This window comes from Chrysemys picta, chromosome 5, assembly GCF_011386835.1.
Source record: "Chrysemys picta bellii isolate R12L10 chromosome 5, ASM1138683v2, whole genome shotgun sequence".
Classification (NCBI taxonomy): domain Eukaryota; kingdom Metazoa; phylum Chordata; order Testudines; family Emydidae; genus Chrysemys; species Chrysemys picta.
Window position 1 is genome coordinate 112,860,886 of NC_088795.1, and position 16,090 is coordinate 112,876,975.

The 16,090-nt window shown below is 41.9% G+C and overlaps 1 protein-coding gene and 1 long non-coding RNA gene across 4 annotated transcripts in view; one reads left to right on the top strand and one right to left on the bottom strand.

The window, feature by feature from the left end:
• LDB2 (LIM domain binding 2) overlaps positions 1–16,090 on the top strand; it is a 479,555-nt gene that overhangs the window by 155,737 nt on the left and 307,728 nt on the right. The window lies entirely within an intron of this gene.
• The window catches only part of LOC101940115 (uncharacterized), a 62,124-nt gene that overhangs the window by 31,699 nt on the left and 14,335 nt on the right, over positions 1–16,090 (bottom strand). For both annotated transcript variants that reach the window (XR_255918.5, XR_006175686.2), the window contains one exon: positions 12,323–12,444. This is a non-coding gene — a long non-coding RNA (uncharacterized LOC101940115). The remainder of the gene's footprint in view (positions 1–12,322; positions 12,445–16,090) is intronic.

The window sequence follows — 16,090 nt, forward strand, 5'->3', positions numbered from 1 at the left end:
ATTTTCTTCCCAGTTGCTGGAAAGCTCTTTTGCCAAGGCTGGCTCCAAGTTTTTTGCCGCCCCTTCCCCGCCCCATTCCAACTCCTTCCCCAAATCCCCGGCCCCGCCTCCTCCCCCAGGCTTGTCTGGGAGGGAGGGGGGAGAAGCGGAGCAGTGGCGGGCTTGGGGGAGGAGGCAGAGGTGAGCTGGGGGGGGGGAGCGGTTCCTCTGCCTCCCCAGGGTTACTTCCTGTGGCCCTCCCCGTGCCCCCCCACCACCGCAGCTCACCTCCACTCAGGGCTGGCTCCCGGCTTTTTGCGCCCCAAGCAACCAAAAAAAAAAAAAAAAAAAAAAACGGGAGCTGGAGTGCCGCCCCTTGGAAAGTGCTGCCCCAAGCACGTGCTTGGAGCGCTGGTGCCTAGAGCCGGCCCTGTCTTTTGCTGTGACCTGGGTCAAACAGTTACCATTGTGCAGTACTATACCTGAGAGGTTTCTATTGTACACAATTCCTGGGGTAATCCTTGTGCTTGTGTGCATTTCCTCAATAAGCCATTAACATTGTTTGGCTTTTTTACTATTGTAGCTGAAAGGCTGCTTGTGGGTGTTTTCAACCTCACATGTTTCAGTAACACATACATAGCCAAACTTCAGAACTTCACATACGATGGTAGCACATACAATCCAACGAGATATTAATGTCTAGCAGATCACTTTTGGAGTGATACCGCACAAGGCATACTTTATACAAAACATATCCTAATTACATGACAGTGGTGAATATTGGGGTGCCAGGGTGTCACAGTAACTATTGATAAGTATAGACCCAGATTCACGGTTTATGATTTTGGTATGTATTGTAACCATTTATTTCCATCACTCTCTCCTTTTTCTAGTTAAATCTTTATTCTCTCTTATTTTACTTCCGTGTAATTGTAAGTGCTCACAAGTACTGTGTGGCTTACAGGACTGATGGTTTAAGATAAAACTGGTAAACTGGGGTACACAGGTGCAGAGGATATGGAATTGCTCTAAGTATCCAGGGTCGGGCTGGATATCATAGGGGTATGATTCAAAGGGACTCGGGGACTGCGGTGCATCTGTTACTAACTTGAAATGGGAAGGAAGGGCTGGCATAAGCCCTCAGGAGAGTGCTTGAGTGGCTGAAAGGCTGGCAGTGCCAGAGAGATGACACCCAACTACCGCAAGAAAGGCTCCCTCTTGCTAGAGGCAGGCAATAACAAGGTGACCCAGAGTCCTGGGTACCCTGAGAACTGTCACACCGCCTCTTTCTGAATTCGTCAGGTAAGTATTTCCATCCTAACATCTGACACATTTGGGTTCCGAAACAGTTTCAAATATCATGCTGTTCATTAGCTGGAATTCAATTTCCGGTGCCTCTTCACTACTGTTTTGTTTCGGTGCATAGTGTGTGCAAATTCATTAGAAACAACAATAATAAAGTTTTGCTACAAAAGAAGGGTGTGTAAATAAAAGCTGCCTGGGGCAGAGCTGTGTTTTGGACAGTTATATAACTATGTACACTGCTCTTCAGTTAAACCATATAAAAAAAGTAGATTTACCATAGCAACTGAAGCAAGTCTGTGTTACATTTTAAATCCCTGAGATACTCGGATCCTTACTAAGAAAACACACAGGAATAAAATGTGAACTTGTGTGCCTTCCCCATGTTTGAAGGGAAGACCTTGTTTCTTATTTCCATGCCAGTATTTAATGCTCCTTTTGTTATCAGAGCTGTTTTGTTCTCTGTGCATTGTTACACTTGCACTCGTCCTTTGCCTGAGATGCAAGAGGCAGCTGAAATGTGTTCTGTTCTGAGACATTGTGGTGCTGCTGTGAGACTGCAGCAAATGGTGGCTATTAAGCTATTGTGATTTTTTTTTCTTTTAATGGAGTGCTTGGATAAATTCCACATGTGAACATACAGGCAAACATACAGGCATCTGTAGGCAAAACAATTCTGTCACTCCATGCCTATTTTACATAAAACTATATATTGTGCTTGCCTGAATCCTAGTCACAAAAAGGTATGTAATTGTCTGAGGGATTTTATTTTTCTTCCCCGTTCTCATTAGTTCTCTCTGGATTAGAGGATACAACATGTCTATACATAAAAGATTCATAACAAAATTATTTTTAAAAGTCCACATCAGTGTATGTATTTGTATCAGTAGGGGAAGACAAGAGAGGTGTTGGTTGATCCATTAGTGCCTTATGCATTTCTGTCCTTTAAGGGTAGTAAATTGGGATTTTATTCCACTTTTTGATGGGAACCATTTTCCTCTGTCCAATCTGTCCCTGCTCTTGGTGGAGTAATTACAAATCCTCTCATCAAGACAATCTGGAGAATAAACTAGCTTTTCTCCCCATACTATTTTTACTACCTTTTGTCTGAATCTCTTCTGGAGAATGCAAACTAGACACAATCAACTCCGGTTTGAATAAGGACTGGGAATGGCTGAGCCATTACAAACATTGAATCTATCTCCCCTTGTAAGTATTCTCACACTTCTTATCAAACTGTCTGTACTGGGCTAGCTTGATTATCACTTCAAAAGTTTTTTTTTCTCTTAATTAATTGGCCTCTCAGAGTTGGTAAGACAACTCCCACCTGTTTATGCTCTCTGTATGTGTGTATATATATCTCCTCAATATATGTTCCATTCTATATGCATCCGAAGAAGTGGGCTGTAGTCCACGAAAGCTTATGCTCTAATAAATTTGTTAGTCTCTAAGGTGCCACAAGTACTCCTGTTCTTCTTTCTTTTGGAGAATGGGGCTCTCACAGTAACATGCCCAGCTCTTAAGCCAGGATCGATAGCATCTAATAAATATTTTGCATCTCTTTTCTGGAGACTCAGAGCCCTTGACAAAAGTTAAAGGAGTCTTACAACAACCCTAGGAAGGATGGAAGTGGGTAATCTGAAGTATAGAGAGTTTGTGCCTGCCAAACCTCACACAATGACTAGCTGACAGAGCAGCGTATAGGCTCACTGCTGTTTGAGGTGTTAACCTGATTCTGGCACGGTACTCCAGGTCTTGATGCATAAGCATCTTTTACAAAACGTGTCCCTGTGACCCTTATGGAAACTCTACCCCTCACCCATATCTTTATCAGATGTTGTTAATTCATTGCCAAGGCTGCCTCAGTACAACTCACGTTATGTTCTAGGATTTGAAGTGATGTCTGCTCTGCACAAAACTTCAGCCTATTGATGGCAACGGGGGTTGCATATTCTTATCTGAGGATAGAACTTGGCTTTTGGCTAGAACCTCACCATGCTTGATTAGCATGGGGGCATGACACTGTTACTAGAACATGTCAAAAAATTTTGGATGGAATGTTTATTCATAAGAAAATGCTGTTTTGTCTAAATCAAAACTCTATGCTGTAATGTGTTGATTTGATACATTTTTGTTTAAAAACATTTTAAATGAAGCATTGCAACAAGATCTGCTTTGGCCTTATCCAAATGGAACATTTCAGTTTCTTTCATATTGAAATGACTTTTTGTTTTGAAACTTATTATATATTATATAAAAAGTTACAAATGTAATTCTGATTTCTATCAAAATGAAATGTTTTGATTGACCAAAATTTAATTTTATGGGAAATGTCAAAAAAAGTTTTCATTTTGATTTGGAAAGAAAATAAATTTTGAAATCTCAGAATTTCCTGCAGAACAAAAATTCTCAGTTCTGACCAGCTCTTATTGTTACCTATCAGATGTCTTCTCCAGTGGCATAACTCAGAAATCTATCCAGTGTTGCTCCCATTAATCACTTCCACAGTAGCATCTCCAGCTTTTGTTAAAGTTAAGCAAAACCAACAAATGAAACATGAATTTTCAGTAGCTTACATACAGCTGGAATTCAAAAACAATTACTACTTTCCTTCCTTTTCTCATCTTGGAATTCATCCTGCAGTGGCAATTTGAAATTTACCATTCAGACATTTAACATTCTTCAAGGAGAACATTATCATTTGAAAACCTTATTAAGAGAAATATCTGTGCTAAAAACTGGAGCTATCTTTTTGTAAGGAGACCTCAGTCATTTACATTTCAGTTCAGCTTCCCATCTTCTGCTAAATAACTCTGACATATTCTTCAGATGCAAATTATTTTCTGAAAGTTACCCAAATTAGATATTTGCCTAAAAGAGTTTTAATGTGACAACTCGGGCATCCTTTTCTATCCCCTCATTGCACCTTTTCAGGAAATGCAGAATGTAGATTTAATGGGATTTCAGTATTGAAAATAATGACTTCTGCCAGTTAGTAGAGACAGGTGAACCTCAAAAGAGAGAAGCACCCCAAAATCTGAAACTGACACCCTCAGAGTTTTTTTTCCCCCATGGTGCTCTCAGATACTTTGGTGATGAGCACTATTGTAAAAACCTAGGAAGATAGCACCTCAGAAGTACCTAATCAGGGTAGGCATCTAATTCTCATTAACTTCAATGGACGTTAGATCCCTAACCTGCTTAATGTAAATTCCACTAGGTACCTCTCTGCATCTTTAGATGGCTAAATACCTATGTAAATCGGGCCCTTATTTATTATTATTATTTAATAATATCTATATTGCAGGAGTGTTCAGAATGACCAGTCAGGATCCTGGCCTCCTTGTGGCATGCACTGTGCACCTGCAGGTGCACGCGCAGAGGCTCTGTCTTGAAAATTTTGCGGTCTATGAACGTTTGAACTAAGCTCTAGGACTTGCATCATTTGGAATAGAAGTTTGGGAGAATAGACTTCCTTGTAAAATTTCAAGTTCCTCTCGATTCTGATTGGTCAGCAAAAGCCTTTCTTGTGACACATCAGCACTTCCAGTGCTGACCAGACCCCCAAATTGGGTAAAGATGTAAAATAATGGGGGTAACTGGAAGAGAGGAATTTAACCACATTTTTTTGAAGTGTCTGCATTCAGTTTGGGGCAAAGGTTTTGTGTGATGGGGACGTGGTTCTTAGTTGGTCTGAACTGTTTTTTCACTCCATACCAGTTAAAGGGTATATTTTGAAAATGGGCAAGGGGAAAAAGGCACAAAGCAGACACAATTTAATACCATATTTTTGTGTGTTCTGATATGCACACTGCAAATCATGTACTGTCAGTCTAGGTGACTAACTTTAGATTAAGAAAAGTAACAAAGAGAGAGAGCAAGTATAAAATAGCTGAGTGAGGAAGTAGAGTATGTCACTTTGTAAGCTCTTGTACTGCCTCATAGCCCTGTCCCTCCCCACCGCAACACATGTGTAGGCAGATCTTAAATTTAAGGTGCAGAACACAGAAAAGAGTATCCTAGTTACTATGGTGGGGTGCATAGACTCTACATGGACGAGAAAGGTGTCAGAGAGGCCCTGGTGGCAGGACTAGCTCCACCACTCCAGCCCTGTCAATCTTGCATGATAAGGAGGAGGCCTATAAAAGGGAGCAAACTGCAGTGTGTGGGGGAGGAGCAGGAGCGCCCTAAAAAGAAGAATGAGGAGCCAGGACACCTTCCCTGCGACCCTGAGGAGAGTACAGTGGGCTGCCAGGGGAAAATGGACAGGCATGTAAGGTCTGAGGTCTTCTTCTGCAGTAAAAACAGCAGCCATGAGCTAAGTTGCAGAGAGTCACATCCTCACGTTCCATGTAAATTGCATCAAAACAATGTAATATCGGGCTGTTAAAAAGGCACTCCTGTCCTAATGGTAGCCACCAACACCAGATAAAGTTTTCTTTAACCATCTTAAGATCTGTTTCTTTGTTTGATAGCATTCTGTCTGACAAGAAACCACTGAACAGTTGTGACGGTGAAATCTATACTTCCATTGTTTTGCCTTTATGGTCTCTGCTTCTCTACTGTTTATCTGTATGGTCTCTGTCTGGTTCTTTATTTCTGTGTGTTGTATAACTAATTTTGCAAGATTTAAATCAACTAAGGTAATCAGGTATAATTGTTTAAATAATTGATTCATAATGTGCTAGGAATGATTACAGAATTGTTTTGTAATGGGCTAGAATTGGAGAAAAATACTGTTTTATAGTACTTTTAGTTTAAAATGGTTGGTTAAAGTATAGCTACATAGGACCCAAGTTTTAACTATATAAATTGGGGTCCAAAAGGAAGTTCTTTGGAACCTAACTCCAGGACACAGCCCAAAATCAGAGCTGTCAGACCTCAAAACCCTGCCGACCATACTGTGCAGAAGCTGGAGCCCTGGATGATCTAATCTTGATTAGCCCTCAAGAAAAGTTCATCTCCCTTATTAGGAGTGGTGAGCATTGTATGCTTAGCATGCGTATTCTATTTTGGTAACTGTTAATGAATAGCGGTTAAGGAGATAACTGTGTAAGGCTCTTTCACTGGTAAAAGGGCCCAGAGACCTGCAGAGCCCTGAGTCCACTGGGAATGGATGTTAGCCCAGAGCCCACAGAGGGGAAAAGTTGGGTCCCTTACTACCTCAGTAGTTAAAAGAGAGGGTGGGGGGGTGACAGCCCTAAATTGTGCGGGTAACAAAGCGGAGCCTGACTCCAAGGCCCAGCTAGAGCAATTTCCACAAAACTCACTACGTTGGTGCTGGATCTCTGGCAGCACTGTAGACTTGCAACCCCCTGGGGCTACAGGGAGGGATTATGCCCAAATGCATCGGCGTTAATTTTGACCCCCCCCCCCCCTCTAGAGAGGCTTAAGAAGGCCCACAAACGGCAGAGCATCCCCTTGGCAAATAGTAAGGAAGTGGGGCCTGTGTTGGAACCACCCAGTGGGGACAACTGGGTGTGGTCAGGTTCTCCCACCCTTGGAGGGGGGAACTATTGAAGATTCTGTCACAGTTACTCCCATAGCAGTTTGGGTGAGTGCTTGAATATCGGTTTAATATTGTACAGTATTGCTTAATCTCTGCAACTATACTGAGCAGCAGACTTAGAATGAAAAGTTTCTGCAACCTAAACTTAGTGCCAATTAAGAGACATGAGGCAACATCTTCAAAGGCATCTGCATGACCTAGGAGCCTAAGTCCCATTTTCAAAAGTGACTTTGGGGCTTAGGAACTCAAGTGCCACTAAGTATGCAGAATGCACTAGATACCAACACAGAATCCCGCGGCTCTAGTCTAGTCAGGAGTTAAATTTGCTTTGAGTTGGTGGGGGTCCTTCTAAGATAGGTTGCTCGGGAGTGGCCACTTAACAGGAGCTCAAAGCCAGTACAGTAACTAATTCATGTATAAATGCACATACTGCATACAAAATTTAAAAATGCACACACCCATAATATTTGTTTACATATGAACTTCCTTGGAAGATGTATAGGAACATAGAATTGGTGTGTTTTGAGTATGCCAGAAATCAGACTTATTTTAGATTAGTTTTGTATTCACCATGTAGTTTCATTAAAAAAGTGGTGAGGAAGTCTGTATTTCATGACCCGACCAGGCTGCATGCCATCCATGGGTTATATGTTGTTGTTCTCCCAGTTCATTAGAGCTGGCTGGAAAACTGAATTTCTCATCCATGGAAAATTTTGATTTTTTTTATTTGGCAAAAATAAACAAACTATCTTTCTGAATTGGGATAAAATGTAGGAAAAAAACAGATTTTTTTCATAGAAGAGAAAATTCCATTTGGGGAGAATAGAAACTGAATTTTTGGGTGTTCTCCTGGGTGCCCAACTCCCTGGGCAGCTGCCTCCCAGAGGCTACTTGACTTCACAGGGACCTGGCTATCTGGGGAGTCAGGAAGACCCAGGAGGCATCTGCCTGGGGAGTCAGGGAACCAGCTCAACAAACAGCTGCCTCCCCTTGCTGCCTGAATCCACGGGGAACAGGGAGCTGCCCAAGGAGTTGGGCAGCCCAGGGTATCAGCTTCCCAAAGAGTCAGGAAGCTGGGCAAGCCCAGGTTGGCCAACCTGCCTGACTGGTTTCCGTCAAAAGTTTTGACAAAATTGACACATTCCCATAGAGTGTTTTGATTCTGTCAAATCAGCATTTCCTGACAGAAAAGTGTTCCACTGTAAAAGCTTCAGCCAGTTCTGCACTTAGGTGGTTTTGATAAACAATTACTATCATTTAACTACTTTTGTGATCATCTGCGTCTTGTACTAATTCTTAGGTGCCTCATAGGTACACTGTTGTGGTACACTTTGAGGTTGTGTGAGAGGACAGCAGCTTGTTCTCTGCTGGCAAAGGAAGAACCCCAAAGTGCAGAGCTAGGGTTTGATTTAGATAAATATTCTCATGACCATGATGACCTCTTGCATCTGCAAACTTAGGCTGAAAAGCTAGTAAGAAAAAGCTTTCTTGTGACATTTCCAGCTGGGCCTACACAATTGGGTGGAGGACAGGATCCTGAACATTGCAGAACCTTATAAAGATTGAGTTCTGTTCTGGAAATAGATGTTGATTTTGGGATAGGGAAGGGTGGCTTTTTTCCCTAGAGAAAGATCAGGCCAAGACACAGGATATAAGATCCCCTGAACTTTCATAAAGTTTTAATCGAGATGTGAACTTTGCAGTTAGGGAAGCCCTATAACTTTTTCCATGTGAACATCCGCTATACGTCATCTCCACTTTTTGTGTTGCAGTTTACCTAAAATCTTTGTATTGATTTCAGAAGATCCCAAGGCCCCCCATTTATGGTATGTTAGCTTATTTGACACAACTGACTAATTGCTGTGACTTTCCTAGATTAGCCCATTGGGGTTTTACATAGTTTGCTGTTGTAATGAAGTTAAGCCAAAGTTCTTCATCAGGAAAGCATGGGATGAATTTTTGAGGTTCAGACATGTACCATATGCTACAACACAGATTACAGGAAAGCAATAGTGTTTTAATTCATTTTGCTTTACTTCCATTCATGGATTGGAAGGCTGAACACGTTTCAGCTTTAAATGCTTTAGAGGTAGACAGGTTGGATTTTCATTACTTCTAAAAATGTAGTTTCTTTCTTTCTTTTACTGGAATGAGAGGCTTTAAAACCTATGTGCTGTAAAGCTGGCAGACTCCTAAAAGTTCTCTACCAGTTCACCCAGCTCAGTGAAAGAGCAGGTATCTTCAAGCTTGTTTAACTTTTGTTCCTAGGCTCATAATTAAAGATACTCAAATGCTTCTGCTTTCAAACAGGTCACATCTGATTTAATCTAAAACATTCCCTTTGTCTCTTCTTAACCTGGCCTTGTCCTCCCCCCCACACCTACACACACTCTGCCATTATGAAAGCTGAAAACAAAATAGTGATTATTAATCATTCATTACTTAAAAATCCATAGGCGTCTACATCTAGATTTCTAATCCTGGTAACAGAAAATATTATTTCCATCACTCTCATTCAAGACTATTTCCTTCTTATCTTTAAAAATATTGTAATAGTAATAGCCTTTATGATATGGGTGTCCCTCTGTATTAGATTTAATAGGTTTGTGGTATGCACTCTTCAAGTTAGGTCATCCATCTTTAGATACTGACTTGGCCCCTATTATGTGAGCACATCATTCTTTAGTGTATTTATCCCCACAAGAGGTAGGGAGTTCTATTCTTCCCATTCTACAGATGGAGAACCAAGGCACAGAAATACTAAAGGCCAAATTTTTAAAGGTATTAGATGCCTAAAGAAGCAAATAGGCACTTAGTGTGATTTTCAGGTGTGTTTAGGGACCCAACTCCCATTTAAATTGATTGATTTCAGTGGGAGTTAGGCATGCTTGTCTGCATCTACAGGTACCTAAATACCTCTGTAAATGTGGTCCTAATTGATTTGCTCATGGTCACACAGGAAGTGTGCGGCAGAGCAGGGGCTTGAACCCAGAGCTCCCAAGTCCGATGCTAGCATCCTATTCACTTCCTCTCTGAGAGTCTGTTCTAGTAACAATAAGTTTATTTTGATTATTAGGTGTCATCTGCTAGGACAGTGACCTTTGCCAAGTCTTTTCCCTCATTCTTGTGCCCTAAGGCTATCAGCAACAAATAATAGTAATAATAACAAATTAGATGTAATGACACAGTCATAGGCTGCTTTCATTGGTGTGTTAACTGGACCTGTCAACTTTTCACTTTGCAACTGTTTGTTTTTAATCTGACTATATATCACTGGTATCTAACACTTGCAAAAAAAAAAATCTTTCCATATTTAATGTTCCTATTACCCCATCTAAAAACTATCCTATCCATTAGAAATCATTCAAGCCCTTGGCTCATGCAACCCCCTCGTCTTCTCACTGTCCACATAAAAAATACTCCTATTCATATCACACAAAGACATCTGCACAACTTTAAATTTCTACTCAACCTCTTTTTCCTTAACTTGAAACGTTAAACCAAAGTACTGAAATTTGCTGCAAGGAAAGTAATGATGCTCAAAAAGGAATTCAGTGCAACAGGAAAGAACCATTTTAATTAGCTGACATAATTGCATTGTTTAGGTTTCTTTTAAAAATCAATGAAGTGGCTGAAAATGATTTTACTAATGTCTTCATGCCCTTAAAGCCCTCACTAGGCAGCCTTCACTCTCCCACCCTTTTGAAATTATTATAAAGACAATCATTAATGGGAAGGGGGTAAACATAACCCTTCTCCAGCGGAGTAAGAGGTAGGAGGGCTGCATGCTATGGGTGTGCCTTCAGTGGTGACAAAAACAGGTTTCAAAGCTGGTCACAAAGCAAAATCCTCTCCCTGTCTCTTATCTTCTTGTGTTTCTTATTCTTTCTGAGCTTGAGTAGGCCAGGAAGATATGCCACAAGCGCACTTCTCTCCTCCCCCAATCTTCCACTCCCTCACTCCTCAGTACAGAACACCACTGATCTCTTCACCAGTTTAGTAGAAGTATTTTGTGCCTGCTTGTGCTCAGTCAGGCACAAATACTCAAACCAAAACAAAAACTTCCCAACCCAAGCCATTTCCCATGGGTCCTTCTGCCCCTATATCTCCTGACAATGTAGCACACACATTATGATATCTAATGTTTTTAGGTATATATAATTCATGCTTGTCATTGACTACAATGATTATTTTAGATATGTAAAATCTAATAAACATTCTGAGAAGGTACAGTTTAAAATAACCAAAAAACTGGGCCCCATCCTCCCATAGTGGTAATGCAGTAACCCAAAATCCAACCACTTATAAGCATTGTGATGGGACATGCCTCTATCCCACTGATAGAAAGGTTAATGAGCATACCTGTGCATAGGCAGTGCCAATAAGGTGCATCTACACAACATGCTCTACCTGCAGATGGGGAGCTTTAAAAAGCTGAAGCTTCCTACAGGGATGGGGAGTTTGCCCAGGAAGAGAGGCTGCCAATGCGCTCCAGTAGCAAGGGGAGCCCAGCCTTGGGTAGTAGCTGGTCTTTCTTCTCTCTCTGCTCCTTGTTTGGCTGCACACTGACACTGCAGGCTTGATATGGGTAAAGGGCGTGGAAGGCTGCTCCCACTTGTGGTGGGAATGCCTCCAAGGTCTAGAGGTAATTGGATCAAAAAGGATCCTGGGAGTGAGCTGGACTTCTGCCTGGAACTGTGAGATTGCCCAGGATTGGGAGGCTCCTGTAGGAGACCCAAGGGCAGCTCCATCCTGTGTGGAAATTGACTGCCCCTCATTGACTAGTGGTTTATACTAACCCGAACCACTCTCCACTCACCACCAATGATACCCGAGCCTATTAATCTTACAGGACTGGAGATGACTCAACACCTCTGAATGGATTGTTGGTACAACTGTGGAAATGGCAGAAGTCTTTAATACGACTGACCAGAAAGGTTGATTTCTATGCTCTATACAATACAATTGTAGATGTTGAAAACTAAAGAGAAAAGAGGAAACTTGCCAATTATTCATAGGAAAGGGATTCTTCTTTTTATTGAGAAGAGAAGTAGCATCTATCTCTTCTGGCTGAGGTTAGTGACAGAATGTGAGAGGCACTGCCTACTACTACTGCTAATGTTGCTATCCATTCCACCATGCCCCACATATGCCTTCTCTTGCCAAGCTTGTAACAACAACAGAAACTGATTGGCTTTTGCGCTTGCTCTGAAAATCAATGATAGGTTTCCTTGTTGCTGGCACAGAACACATTGCAAAGATACTGCTCTTCTCTTTTGCCCCTCCTCTCACTTCTCTGTCTTCTCCTGGGTGGCTGAGAGCGTAGGCCCTGATTCTGCAGATATTATACATGTGCTTAACATTACACACACGAGTAGTTCCATTGAAAGGCTATCTTACTCTACATGGACATAGAAGACAGAAAGATGAAGACTGACCAATGCACACGTCTTTCCTGTAATAGGATTTTTTAAAATACATCATGAATTCAATCCTGCAGCCCTTACTCAGGCAAAATACCCATTAACTTACTTCAGTGAATGAAGAATGGATTAAGCTTCAATGATCAGGTCTTCAGAACCAAGCAGAAAACTCCACGGTCCCTGAGACTTCACCCTATGGGAAAACTGCTGCTCAAGACCTTCCTTGATGTCCTGTCCCAAACAAACAATACAGAAAAAGGTACTCAATATTTTTTTTCTTTTCAAGTCCAGACCAAACACCAAAAGATCTCCATTGCTATTTCCAAATGTATAGAATACCCATTGCCATAGCTGCTAAATCGCAGCTTTTGGCAGTAAAACTTATTTTCTTGAGTCATGCACCTCAGTTCTTTCTTTCCAAGCTCTTCATTGCTGTGTCTGAATATTGCTGATCACATGTCAGTCAGTGAAAATGTAAATGGAACTTACCCTTTGACTTTCAATTCCTTCCCATCTTCTTATGCAAAATGTTTTTGTTTTTATTAAGTACAAAACAGCATCACTGGCTTTAATAAAAAAAAAAAAATCCCAACTCGCACCTTCCCCCACGCCCCTTTGGCGTCAGTTGGGAGGTGCGGGGGGGGGAAGCTGTGCTAGTGGAATTTCAGGCTTTTAACTTAAAAAGCCAAAATGCAAACATTTCTGTTAATATGTGAAATGGGCTACATAGTGGTAGCAGCAATCAATAAAAATATTCCTTCCGAGAAACCACTAGCAGACAATTTGGAGGATCAAGAGGTAAACAGTAAGAAATAGCCAATCTATTGTATGAAAAAACGTGCCAGTTCTGTAATGAAGAATCTCATTGCTAAGGAGATTCACTCTAGGAGGCTTAATGTGTGTATTCTTAGGAAGATGAAATCAAGAGAGGAACTCAAGAAGCAGCAAATCAAATGATACCTTCTGTAAAATGTGTACTTTGTTCCTTGGTTTTTGGGGATGCAGAGACATGAAACTTTTTTTTAAAAGAAAAGGGACCCTGGCAGCTCTGGTCAGCACTGCTGACCGGGCCGTTAAAAGTCCAGTTAGCGGGCTGGCAGGCTCCCTACCCGACTCTGTGCAGCTCCCTGGAAGGGGCAACATGTCCCTCAGCTCCTAGGAGGAGGGACAGCCGGGGGCTCCATGCATTACCCCCACCTGAGCGCCATCTCTTCAGCTCCCATTGGCCAGGAACTGCGGACAATGGGAGATGTGGAGGCAGTGCCTGCAGGTGGAGGCAGAATGCACAGCTGCCTGGCTGCACTTCTGCCTAGGAGCCAAGGGACATGTCACCACTTCCGGGGAGCCCCCGGAAGTGAAGTGCCACCTGGAGCCCTCACCCACTACCCTCCCACACCCCAACTCCTTGCTCCAGCCCTGAGCCCCCTCTCACACCCAAACTCCCTCCCAGAGCCCACGCTCCACACCCCCTTCTGCACCCCTGCCCTAGCCCTGAGCCCCCTCCCGCACCCAAACTCCCTCCGGGAGCCTGCACCCCTGCCCAGCCCAGAGCCCCCTACTACACCTGAAGCCTCTCGTTTCTGGCCCCACCCTGGAGCCTTCACCCCCAGCTGGAGCCCTCACCCCCTCCTGCACTGCAACCCCCTGCCCCAGCCTCGTGAAAGTGAGAGAGTGAGGGTGGGGGAGAGCAAGTGATGGAGGGGGGGTGGAATGAGCGGGGTATGAGGCCTCAGAGAAGGGATGAGACAAGGGTGTTCGGTTTTGTGCAATTAGAAAGTTTGCAACCCTACAAATGCTTATTATGCAAAAGTGAGAGAGAAGTCCACCTTAATGGTAAAGTTGGTTTCTGGTTGATACATATCTCTCATCTTAGAGTTTGAAACAAGCATTTTACCTTTTGGATCTCAGTATTAGTTAAATGTCACCAGTCAACTTCTTCAGGATCGATAACACTTATGGAACGATTACAATTTCTGCTGTGCTTGGCAGGCCAGATAGTTGATTAGTCCATCAGATATGAATTGCTTCTGATTTTGTCTATACAGTTGCAACAGGAAAACACATAGAAAATGGCCTCTTTCCAGGCTTGGATTACTTCTGCTTCATCAACTGGAATCTGTATTCCAAATGTGTACCTCGAACTTTTATCAGGCTATATCTTGGAAGTGATCTTCTAAAACTTCTACACTTTCTAGTGTTCATAGTTTTCTTTGGTTGACTGTCATCAGGAAAGAGCTATGAAAGCAAGTAATGAATGAGAAGAGTGGAGGATGGTCTTGGCTTTTTTATTTTACTAGTAATTATTATTTGTAGTATAGTAGTACCTAGCAGCCCCAGCGAGGTCAGGCATCCATTGGATTAGGTGATGTATTGACGTATAGCAAGAGTAAAAGACTGTCCTGCCCCAAAGAGCTTACTGTGTTATCTCTGAATTTACCTCCAAATTTCATTCCATCAGAAGGAATAATGGAATAACTGGACTTCAAATGTGGTTGAAATGAATTTGTCCCAGTAACACTGTTTCTGCATAGACACAGTTGGCAGGAATCAGAAATTACAGTAAGGAAGCTTACCCAATAGAGGTTAATTAAGCAGAAAGGAAGCAAAATACTCTCCCTAAAATTTTAATATATGAGGATTTCCAGGGTTTCCACTTTCTGCTCATGAATGCAGTGTCATGTCATACTCAGAATCCCAACTGGTCTGAATGGTGTGCAAGGCTTTTTACTAGAAGCAAGAAGACTCCTGAAAGCTTTTGAGGAGTAACTAAAACAGGCTCATGCCTTGTGTACTGTATTTAACAAGCTAATTAGTTGACATTCATTTTCAAGTATGCTGTTCACAGTCAAGTTAAGGTAATGTGCAACACACATTATGCTGCCCTGATTCTGACTACTTTGGTTTATTGCTACTACTCTGAGGCATGAATAACGCATATTTAAAACCCTGAGAGGTGTTGCAAGTAGCATCCATTCCCAGCTTTGTCTGACTCTTGAGTTCTCTGCAATTTAAATCTCTCCACTGTAGTGAGCATATCCAGTTAAACAGCCAACTGTACTCTGATGTTATTATCTAGGAAAATGTCTTCCCTTGGCTTTCTCTCTTCTCTCGCTTCTTCACCCTTATCAAAAATACTACCCCCCCCCCATTTTTTTAAAGGAATTGTTGCTCAGATACTTGCAGGCTATTTGCTTCCATTTAATTTTAATAATAAATGATTGGATTTTAGTAGAAATCCTATATCATGATTTATTTTATATTATTTATTTGTATTTATGTAGGATTTTGTTAAGTCTCTGTAGTTACAGGTAGTAAGTGAGTCATTTACCTTACACTGACTCCCACTGATATAATTCCCTTGGTACATATCCACTTATTTAAGCAGACAGGCAATATCGCGAGAAATCATATCTCATTATTTCCCTTTGCTCAGATATGTGAATATTTCAAAGATGGAGCTGAATCAAAAGAGAAAACTAGCCCCTGGTGGGGTCAGTTGGCCAGGGCAGCTGCAGGCAAGCACACAGGTGAAAGTGAGTTTTAATCATGCAGTTTGATGCAAAACTCTTATAAACTAGGCTTGGTTCAGAATGCAAACAGAAACGTGATGAAGAAAATGTCCGCATTAGTGCATTCACACCTACACAATCCCTTGAGCATGATTTGCCTATGTGATCAGAAATGGAGCATTGAAATCATGGTAACCTCTCAACTCTAGTGGAGGAGGCAGAAGCCATACTTGACTTAATATTTAGAGGCAGCTAAACTAAATAGACATTATTAGTAGTTGGCATTGGGCTGATAACTTATTCATCGTGGACATTTGAGGACCTCACATTTCCCCCCTCAGCATTTAGAAGGCATGTAACTGGATCAA